General features: G+C 42.4%; 1 non-coding gene across 1 annotated transcript; it reads right to left on the bottom strand.

Annotated features, from left to right (window-relative positions):
• Positions 1-9,755: 9,755 nt before the first annotated feature.
• Positions 9,756-9,865, bottom strand: LOC132233897 (U6 spliceosomal RNA). Its single transcript, XR_009452751.1, has one exon. It is a non-coding gene; the product is annotated as a U6 spliceosomal RNA (small nuclear RNA).
• Between the last annotated feature and the right edge of the window lie 1,780 nt (positions 9,866-11,645).

Raw genomic sequence — 11,645 nt, 5'->3', positions numbered from 1 at the left:
TAGGCCATCAGGCCAGCAGGGAAGGGCAGTTGGGGGTGACCAGGCTGGCAGGGGAGGGCAGTTTGGGGTGACCAGGCCAGCAGGGGGGGCTATTGGGAGCGACCGGGCCTGCAGGGGAGGGAGGGCAGTTGGGGGGGATCAAGCCTGCAGGGGAGGGCAGTTGGAGGGACCAGGCCAACAGGGGAGGGCAGTTGGGGACAGTTGGGCCAGCAGGGGAGCAATTAGGTATCAATCAGGCTGGTGGGGAAGTGGTTAGGGGCAATCAGGCAGGCAGGCAGGTGAGCAATTGGGAGCCAGTAGTCCCAGATTGTGAGAAGGATGCCCCTGTGGGATCTGGCCTAAACTAGCAGTTGGACATCCCCCAAGGGGTCCCATATTGGAGAGGGTGCAGGCTGGGCTGAGGGACACCCCCCTCCAGTGCATGAATTTCATGCACCAGGTCTCTAGTTATTTAATAAATATTGTGTTTTCCATGCAAACAATTGTAAATCTACTTTTGCTCCACCTTGTGTTAGGGCCATGCATTAATAAAAGCAGGACATGACCAGGGCTCCTAAAGGAGCCTTCAGGACCCATGCTTTCAGCAATGCTCTTGAGCAAGTGCTCAAGGACTCTGAGCCTCTGATGAGCTTGGCTAAGAGGAACTTTTGGGCCACCCACTACACTTCCAACCTAAACAATGGGGTTGGGGGTGGGGAACAGACTTTCCTCATTTAAAGTTTAGATTTCTATCTTGGCTCCAAAGGAATTTTACCTCACATTTCCCCAAATCCCTCCCTGAGAGCGAACTCTCAAAATTAAACAAATGTAAACATGCCATTAAAGACCTGCATATGAATGGCCCTTTAGCCTCTAAGTGTTTACAATTTTGGTAAATATCATAAATTTTTATATTTACAATTTAAATAATTGTAAAAAACATTGCTGGGTGTGCCATGTTATGTGTGTACAACAGATCATTAAATCTTGCCAATCAGAAGTTCAGTCTCACAGTCAAAATGAGCAAACACAATTGTCCACATAAGAAATGTCCAAACCTGTAAAGTATTTTTATAAGAATTTATTTGGGCTAAAGTGATGACATATACGTGCCAGGGAACAATAAATGCTCCAGAGAATAAAAGCTTTGCAGCTTTTTGTATGCATTTGAAATTAAGGAGGGAACATAAGGAAGATTACATGAAGGTGAGAGAAAGCAAGGCAGGGATGGAGGGATCTCAGAGGGGACATTTCAAAGATGTGTTAGTTTAAATGCCTAGAAACAATGGATAGGGCTTGCTTAAGGCAAAGATAAGCTTTTAATAAATAAATTATGCGCCTTGTGTGTGACTACTCGCCATGACCTGCCCAGTTAGGAATTTATTATCAGATCACCTTGTGCGGTTATTTTTCATCCAACCCTCCCTTTTCCCCCATTCACACAATGATTGGTATTATTATGATTGGAGTAAAAAACACATTAATTAAGCCACATCTTTGGATAACCTCTGTGTCTTATTTAATCCTCACAATAAGTCTACAAAATGCTATTTATTCCTAGTTTACAGAAACAGAATCTTGGATCAAGAAATGTGCCCAGCCAGCATGGCTCAGTGGTTAAGCATTGACCTTTGAACCAGAAGGTCAAGGCACATGCTCGGGCTCTGGGCTCGATCCCCAGTGGGGGACCTGCACGAGGCAGCCAATCAATGATTCTCTCTCATCACTGATGTTTCTATCTCTCTCTTCCTCTCCCTTCCTCTCTGAAATAAAATATATATATATTTAAAAGAAAAAAAGAAATTTTCCCAATGTCAGGTAGCTATTAGGGGGATGAGACAAGATTCAAACCCAGATCTGTTTGCCTTCAAGGTCTATGAAATTATGAAAAAAGACACAGACACACATTTTTGTATAGTCATGCGTGTATGTATGTGTGTATACACAGTGGGCATGAAAATTCCAGAAAGAGACTCAAGTGTGTTAATGAAGGGGCTCAGAACAGGCCTCCCCAGGATGGGCCAGTCTACCCTGTGGATGAGTTTGAGCTGAAAGCAATCAAGACCCTGCGGGCTCATGAGACTCCTTTCAGCTCTGCCAGCCCACGTCCCCCCTCGTCCACTGTGCTCTGTTGTCCTGCTGGACATGACGTTTCTATGTAAGGCTTGGAGTCTCCTCTGGCTATCCTTTGAGAATAAGTTAACTGAGTGTGCTAGTGATTCTCCATCTCCAGTCTTCCTAATTCTTCTCCCTCCCGCCCTTAAATATATTTTTATTGATTTCAGAAAGGAAGGGAGAGAGAGAGAAATAGAAGCATCAATGATGAGAAAGATCATCTATCAGCTGCCTCCGGCACAGCCCCTACTAGGGATCCATCCTGCAACCTGGGCATGTGCCCTAACTGGAAATAGAACTGGGACCTTCTGGTTTGTAGGTTGATGCTCAACCACTGAGCCACATTGGCCAGGCTTCCTAATTCTTTATGGTGGCTTCTATTGCCGTCTCTTGGGGACCCAGGCAACATGTAGGCATTAACCAGGTCTCTCCTTGAATCACTCCCTTTTTCAAACGAGAAATTTTTATCTCCTTTCAAAGTGGTAGGAAAACCAGCCATTTTACCCACTTGATGGTTTATGATAAAAACTCTGATGCTCCAGCGCCTTCAGGCTCTTTCTTTGTCTTATGGAGCTCAAAGCACCCCTTCTTCTCCTGTAAGTGTTGGCTTTCAAGAGGATTCTATCTATGTTAGCCTCAGAAAGCTACTGAGTACCTCAATTTACTTCTGTAATCTGCATCCTTCTGAATTTAAGGCAATATTTCCCCCTAACCTACTGGGTGATATGAGCAAACAAGAGAAACACAAGAAGAAAAAACCTCAGATACTATCTCAAATTAGTAACTCACAGTAGTTCTATACAGAGATAGGTATATTGTGTGTAAAGTAATTCTTTATAATGGTGTTCTATGACAGCAGTGTCTTAACCTCAACTTTCCCTCCAAATATGTCTTTTAATCACTTCTCAACAATATTAAGGGTATATTACCTGTTAATGAAATGGAACTAACATGTAAGCAAATACTACACTTTTATGATTTGCAGTTACTTTCCTTAGCAAAAAAGCAATTAAGATGTGTGAAAGCACTAAATATTTTTGTGTATGAACAGCTAATTGGGGTACCATTTTGCACATCTAATATATATAAAAGCCTAAGCAACCTTTATGACTGAACTACCTGAACAACCGGAATGACCAGTTGCTATGATGCTCACTGACCACCAGGGGGCAGATGCTCAATGCAGGATCTGCCTCCTGGTGGTCAGTGCACTCCCACAGCCAACCTCCTGTGGCTAGCCAACCTCCCCTGGTCCCTCCCCAGGCCGGCCCGGCCCAATGGGCCCTGAACAGAGGCGGGGCCAGTCAGCCAACCTCCCGTGGCCCCTCCTCCTGACCAGCCCGACCCCAATGGGCCTCGATGACTGGCCAGGCCAAGGGACCCCACCTGTGCACGAATTTGTGCACTGGGCCTCTAGTACATTATAACTACCTTTTTGCCAGAAAGCAGTTGCAAAAGTGAACTATAACATTTTAGCCACCGGGATATTTCTTTCCAATTTCATTACATTCAAATCACTGACATTTCAGCTGACTCATGTATCACATGTTCCCCACTAGCTGGTTAAAATCAACCTGATGCTTTCCTGTGCTAAGAACTGAAACATAAGTGCCCGGGTCTTGGCTGCATGACTTGTATTTGAAAACCAGATGTTCCTTGTGTAGGTGGTGACACCTCTGCTGCATGGCTCAGGTCCTGGACACCACACGAGCAAGCTCTCCTCTGTTATGAGATCATAGAAAGCCAGTGCACAGGGCAAGCCCGAGAGCGAGAGGAGTAAAGCCATTGCTTCTTCACCCCCTCCAGCTGCCATTCATCCACACATTTAGGCAGATGAAGAGAACATCACAGATGCATTTTTGTAAAACCAAAGAGCAGAAACTCACCTGGCCTGTGTGGCTTAGTGGTTGAGCATTGACCCATGAACCAAGAGGTCCCCAGTTCAATTCCCCTTCAGGGCACTTGTCAGGGTTGCGGGCTTGATCCCCAGTAGGGGGCGTGCAGGAGGTAGCCGATTGATGTCTCTTTCTCATTGATGTTTCTATCTATCCCTTCCTCTCTCTCTAAAATAAATGAAAACATATATATTTTTTTAAAGCAGAAATTCTTAGATACCTACATATAATATATTTGCATGTGTTTATAAAAAGGTACAGAAATTCATACCAAAATGTTACTAGTAATTGCCTCCAGAGAGTGGGGGTGCTGAAGGGTGGAGGAGTGGACTTCTAACTTCAATTTCTATAACTGTGCTGTTCTGATTTTTCCCCTGTAAGTATGGTCTACACCAGTGATGGCGAACCTTTTGAGCTCGGCGTGTCAGCATTTTGAAAAACCCTAACTTAACTCTGGTGCCGTGTCACATATAGAATTTTTTGATATTTGCAACCATAGTAAAACAAAGATGTATATTTTTGATATTTATTTTATATATTTAAATGCCATTTAACAAAGAAAAATCCACCAAAAAAATGAGTTCGCGTGTCACCTCTGACACGCGTGTCATAGGTTCGCCATCACTGGTCTACACTGTGATTTTAAAATTACTTTTATGAAAGAGAACATCAAATGCCAGCATTATAGAGGGACAGGTTGCCTGGCTTGGCTTGGCTCAGGGGTCGAATGTTGATCTATGAACCAGGAGGTTCGATTCCTGTTAGGGCACATGCCCAGATTGCAGGCTTAATCCCTAGGGTAGGGTGTGCAAGAGGCAGCCGATCAATGACTCTGTCTCCTCATTGATGTTTCTATCTCTCACTCCCTTTCTCTCTGAAATCAATAAAAATATATTTAAAAATAAAGAAATAGGGGAGAGATCACGTCAGAAGGGTAGGTTGGGAGATGTTTCCTTCATTCTGATGCAACATCAGCTCTGGGAACCACTGTTGTAGAAGCATTTGCTTCTGCCAAAGGGGGAAAGGGAGAAAACAAGCCCTTTGCTCTGATAAAAGGTAAAACAAAAGGTGTAGGAGAAGCTTCCAGGCATACTGTGGAGAAGGGGTCTGAAATCTATAGGCCACAGCCTGAGTCTTCCCCAACACATGCCTCCCAACGCTGAGATAAGAGACTCAGCACGCAGGTCAACCTCTTGACTCAGTCTCAACAGTGTCTCTGCTCGGTTGCCCACAAATCCAGTATATTAATGAAGTGAAGGCTGTGGGGCAAGCCCAGCTCTGCGGTTGGGACGCAACCCTGGCATCACTCCTGCTGACATGTGCCACTCCTGGAATGCTGGGGCACTCCACCCTCAAACTAGCTTCTGGCTGAACTGGGGGTATCTTGGCTCCAACTGAGAAGAGGCTTCAGTCCTGGTTTTCACACTTGAACTTTTGGTTCAGGAGCAAAAGCCAAAAAATGCAACCTACCCTGCGCAGCAGCCAGGATGTTGATGCTGCCAGGCCATTTCTGGCTCACTGGACCACCACCTCCGCCTTTCTGGACCAAGAGGATATACCAGAGACCAACCTCCTGTGATTCAGGCCTCACTGACACATCTCTGGTCCAGTCAGACTTCTTCCTTTGCTTGGGTTACTACCTGGTAATGAGGTGCACTCTTTCCGAAGTGTATTCATACTTTCACACTATCAAAATGTGGCAATTGTGAACTGTAATTAAAAAAAAAAAAAAATTTAAGATGTGGAAAAACTACACTCAGCATTTATTTTATTTTATTTTCTAAATATATATTTTTTGATTTGAGAGAGAGAGAGAGAGAGAGAGAGAGAGAGAGAGAGAGAGAGAGAGAGAAACATCAGTGATGAGAGAGAATCATCCATCAGCTGCCTCCTGCATGCCCCACACTAGGGAATCAAGCCTGCAAACCGGGCATATGCCCTGACTGGGAATTGAACCATGATCTGGTTCATAGGTCAGTGCTCAACCATTGAGCCACTCTGACCGGGCTCAGCATTTATTTTAAAACTAGAGGCCTGGTGCATGAATTCGTGCACAGGTGGGGTCCCTCGGGGTGGCCTGTGGAGATCGGGCCCCAGCTTGAACTCCAGCCTCGCAACCCCACAGCTCCACCTGGCACCCCGCCTTGGCCTGGTGCCACCCCCTCACCTGCTCCACCATCCCACCTGCGGGGTGATTGATTTGGGCTGGGGGGCCCCCCTGCCCGGCTCCCTCAGTGCCTGGGAGCCAGGCAGTGGCCCCGCCCTGCCACGTCTGCTGTTTGCTGTCTGCGGGGCCCTGCTTGCACCTGCCTGGGCCTGGTGCTGCCCGCTCACCTGCTCCACCATCCCTCCACAGTCCCGCTCGTCGGGGCCCATCAGGCCAGCAGCACCTCCACTGCTGCCCGCTGCCAGCCCTTCACTGACACCTGCCATGTTCCATACCACCCCCTGGTGGTCAGCGCATGTCATAGCAAGCAGTCAAACTCCCTGTGGAACAACCACCTGAGGGGACAATTTGCATATTAGGCTTTTATTATTTTAAAATGATAACCTCGGGGACTAGGTGGATTTTATTTTTAGTACCATTTAGTACTAACGAGCTTAAAACTTCATGTAATATGTTGCTACTGATACGATTTCTCGTTTCATCATCTCAATTCTAGTGTGGTGGTTTCTTTTTCCACAAAGAAGTGTTCAATGCATAGGACTTAAAATGCTGTGATAGAGCCACAGCTGTATGGGAAAATAGTTTTCTCTATATGGAAAAGTTGACTAGACTATGACTCAAAGTAAATAAACATGCTTGTGATACCCATTAATAGGATGTGGTAAAGAGGTATAGTAAAGATGAGAAAAATCTAAGAATATTGGAAGAAGTGAAGAATTCTACAATTATTATAATGAAGAATGTTTCAAAGCCTTGCTTTTGGATCTGGCAACACAACCCTTGATTGCATTTTATTTCCATATAATCTATTCATACCATATTATATTTAATAGGCAACTTTATTGTTAATTTTGCAATCCTCACTCAAAGATATGTCTATTGATTTGAGAGAGAGAGAGAGAGAGAGAGAGAGAGAGAGAGAGAGAGAGAGAGATATCTGTGTGAGAGAGGAACATCGATTGGTTGCCTCCTGTATGTGTCCTGACTAGGGATCAAACCCACAACCTAGGTACATGCCCTGACTGGGAATCAAACCTATGACATTCCAACCATTTGAGCCACTCTGGCCAGGGCTGGCAAATTTATTTTTTAAAATAAATTCATGTCTTCATTTGCTATTAGCCTTATTTAAAAAATTAAGAGTCACAGAAAAGTAAACTGGCTAATGTTTACCTAATAAATGCTCAGTAGAATCTCAGAGGGAAGGCGGGAAGGTTGGTGGATGGGAAGAGATCAACCAAAGAACTTGTATGCATATATGCATAACCCATGGACACAGACAATAGGGTGTTGAAGGCCTGAGATGGGATTGGGAGGGCTTGAGGGGTGAGGAAGGGGTGGAGGTGGGTTAGAAGAGGTCAATGGGGGGGGGGGGGGGGAAGGGACATATGTAATACTTTCAACAATAAAGATTTTTTAAAAATAAATAAAGAATAAAAATAAATGCTCAATAGAGACCAATTCCAACCATCTCCTGACTCAAAACCAAGTCATTCAAGGCTGTCATTTCCAGACCATTATGTTTTATTGCTGCTATCCTTAATGCCATTGGGAACTTTAGTTTTTTTTTCTTTTTTCCTCACCTATTTTTACTGAGCCATCTTTACTATATCAGAAATGCTCATCAGAAGGTAGAAAAAACACAGAGCCTTTGAAGACATGAGTAGGTTAATAGCTAAATACCAGCAGGAATTCTTGTAAGCATTTGGATTAATAGAACATTAAAGAAAGAATCTGTTTTCTTGTTTTCAAGGACATTGACTTTTTCTTAACAATAACAATGAGAGCATAGAATTTAAACTTTTTTTTTACCTGAAACATATACTTTTATTAACCAATGTCACCCCAATATGAACTTTAAATCTGGAACTGTAAGAGGTTAATGATATTTTTACATCTTTCTAATTTCACCAGTTTATATTCTATCTCTGAAAATTTGTGACACCTTTGTACTAACTATAAGAGGTTTGAATTCTTTGTGAGCACACTGGCTACAAGAATGATGAACACTGTCGGGTAAGGAAAACTGAATTTCTTCTACTTGTTCCAACTTTGACCTTGGAGAAGACAAAATTTTCTTATTAGGCATTGTTTATGGTTCATGTGTTCAGATGAAGCAAGCTAGTAAATCTGTCAGAAAAAAATGCACATTTCTCAGGAGATTAAACATTAATGCCAGCCAGCATCCCACAAAGAATATGAATACATATATGGCATATATTTGAAACTCGATGGCTTTGTTTTTAGTATTTTGAGCTTCAGTTCATGAGATTGTTGACATATGAGAGTCTTCCTATTTGAAAGTCCAAACAGATTGTGAAATCACATGACACTCAGAAATATTGCATCACTCTATTCACCCATCCCCACCCCACCACACACACACTCTTCTCCCACTTTCTGTCTCAAAAGATTTCCTAACTTCTGAGAACATCATCAATGTGAGTAAATTTACAACTTAAAAGATGAAGAGCCCTAGCTGGGCTCAGTGGATAGAGGCCCACAGACAGAAGGCCAAGGGCACCTACCTCAGTTCAGGCTCTATCCCTGGCCCTGGTCTGGGCATATGAAGGAGGCAACCAATTGATATGTCTCTCTCAAATCGATGTTTCTCTCTCTGTCTTTCCTCCTTCCTTCCACTCTCTCTAAAAATCAATGGAAAAATATCCTTAGGTGAGGATTAACAAAAAATAAAGTCAACATTTGTTTTAAAAAAGGATGAAGAAATTTTTTAAATTTATTGATTGCTTGATTGATTGCTTGATTTGAGGGAGAGACTGAGAGAGACAGAGACAAAGAGAGAAACATCAATTTGTTGTTCCACTTATTCATTCATTCTTTGGTTGATTCCTGTATGTGCCCTGACCGGGATCAAACCCAAAACTTTGGTGTATCAGGACAATGCTCTAATTAACTGAGCTACCTGGCCAGGGCTGAAGAGATGTTGTTCATGTGGTTTTTTACCCTCCCTCCCCCCAAAGCATGTACTCTTAAAATCATACTAGTATATGAGCCAAGCCAGTGGCTCAGTGGTTGAGCATCCACCCATGAACCAGAAGGTCACAGTTCGATTCCCAGTCAGGGAACATTCCGGGATTGTGAGCTTGATCCCCAGTAGGTGGCATGCAGGAGGCAGCCAATCAATGATTCTCTCTCATCATTGATGTTTCTATATCTCTTTCACTCTCCCTTCCGCTCTCTGGAATTAATAAAAATATATTTTTAAAAACTCATATATGAATGAATTTACTATTGAAGATTAACCTCAACTATGCTTGTGTTTTACTCCACAGTTGAAAGAACACTGTTGTTTTGTGTTAAAACAATATTATGATGGAATTTGTTTTATTTTACATATCCCAGTATTTTAGTAAGAAACAGAGAAATGAAGTTAGAAGAGCAGGTTCTAATAATTTTAAAATCACAGTAAAAAAAAAGTCACAATATTCTGAGCTCTGGTTGCCTTTCAAGGACAGTGAGCATAAGTTGATTCTTATGGTAGATATATCATCAAGTGGCAGGCCCAATAACAGCTCCGTCTTATAGACTGAACACTGAAGAATTCCAAAGTGATTACCTGTATTATTTTTTTTCCTGTAAAAAATATGAAATGCTTCACAAATTTGCATGTCGTCCTTGCACAGGGGCCATGCTAATCTTCTCTGTATCATTCTAGTAATTTTAGTATATGTGCTGCTGAAGCGAGCACTGATTACCTGTATTATAATCAATGGATATAGCCCTAAAGAATTCATTTTTTCACACTGAGTTCTAACACTTTTTAAAAAAACAATCATTATACATTATTATTAGTATCTGCTACATTAGCTATCATTGTTATTATTACTAATATCTTATTTGCTCATTATTACACTTCCAGTACAGAGATGGCATATAAAAGACAATAAGTATTTATTAAATGAATAAATGGCTCAATTATTCAATAAGAATTAATACTTAAGGAAAATATGTTTTTATTGATTTTTTTTTTAAGAGAGAAAGGAAGGGAGAGAGATAGCGAGATAGGAACACCAATGCGAGAACATTGATCAGCTGCCTCCTCAATGCCCCCTGTTGGGGATGGAGCCTGAAACCTAAGCATGTACCCTGACCGGGAATCAAACTGGTGACTTCTTGGTTCATGGGTCAACACTTAACCACTGAGCAACACCAGCTGGCCAAGGAAAACAAATTTGCCCTTGTTTTATTTTATTATTGTTTTTAAATATATTTTTATTGTTTCAGAGAGGATGGGGGAACGAAAGAGAGAGAGAAGCATCAATGATGATAGAGAATCATTGATTGACTGCCTCCTGCACACCCCACACTGGAGATCAAGCCCGCAACTGGGGCATGTGCCCCGACCGGGAATCGAACCGTGACTTTCTGGTTCATAGGTCAATGCTCAACCACAGATCCACATCGGCCTTGTTATACTGTGTAAAAAGAGCGCTCACTAATTAGCTACATTTAATTATTTTCTTTCAAACTCTGTTTACTTTTCTTCTGTCTCTACTGTCGAGAGGCAGTGAGGTTAGACCTCAGCTTCATGTTGATTTTCCTTGTATTTGTGGATGTCATCCATATAGATGCCTTTCCAGCCAGTGTAACCTTTCCAGAAGTTCTTGTTGACTGCAAGAGCTTGAAAACTCTTTATTGTTGAAGGGATGAGAAGAGTGACATCTATTGTGTCTCACTTGGCGACTGAAATGTGTGACACTGAACAAGGCCTTTATCCTCTGATTATCCATCTGGAAAATGAAAACAACAAAACTCACTAGTCTGGTATGGAAGTGATTGCCAAGGACTTTGTGATCCATGCAGGGAAGATGATATTTTAGTTGCTACATATTACAGATGTTTCCCTTTGATTAACTGGGTATTCAGGTACTGGAACACATTCAGAGATGTTAAACAAACAAAAAGAAAAGCAGAGATTGGCTTAGACATTTTTAATAATATTTACATGTTTTCTTAATGTGCTAACTTTACATCTGATTATTCTATAATCTACAGGTTAGGGACTACTTAGTCCAAAATTTCATAACCAGGGTGTTCCCACACTCCCCGGTGCAATCTTTAAATCTACTACACATGTCCTGACCTCACCTTATGTATTCCTGGTTAAGAACCAGGAATTCAGACTAAACGTTTTCCATGTTTATGAAATAGGACATTGAGAGCCAGCTGGTATATGTAACATCAGAACTAAAATCCTCGCCTTAACCAATTTGGCTCAGTGGATAGAGCGTCGGCCTGCGGACTGAAAGGTCCCAGGTTCGATTCCGGTGAAGGGCATGTACCTTGGTTGCGGGCACATCCCCAGTGGGGGGTGTGCAGAAGGCAGCTGATCGATGTTTCTAACTCTCTATCCCTCTCTCTTCCTCTCTGTAAAAAATCAATAAAATATATATTTTTTTAAAAATGCTCATCTTCCAACTTCTGATGGGACTCTATTGTCATAACATACGAGGTCGCTAATCTATCAG

The sequence above is a fragment of the Myotis daubentonii genome, chromosome 4, assembly GCF_963259705.1.
Source record: "Myotis daubentonii chromosome 4, mMyoDau2.1, whole genome shotgun sequence".
Classification (NCBI taxonomy): domain Eukaryota; kingdom Metazoa; phylum Chordata; class Mammalia; order Chiroptera; family Vespertilionidae; genus Myotis; species Myotis daubentonii.
The sequence above is the reverse complement of the archived record's forward strand: the minus strand, read 5'-3'. Positions and strand labels throughout refer to the sequence as shown.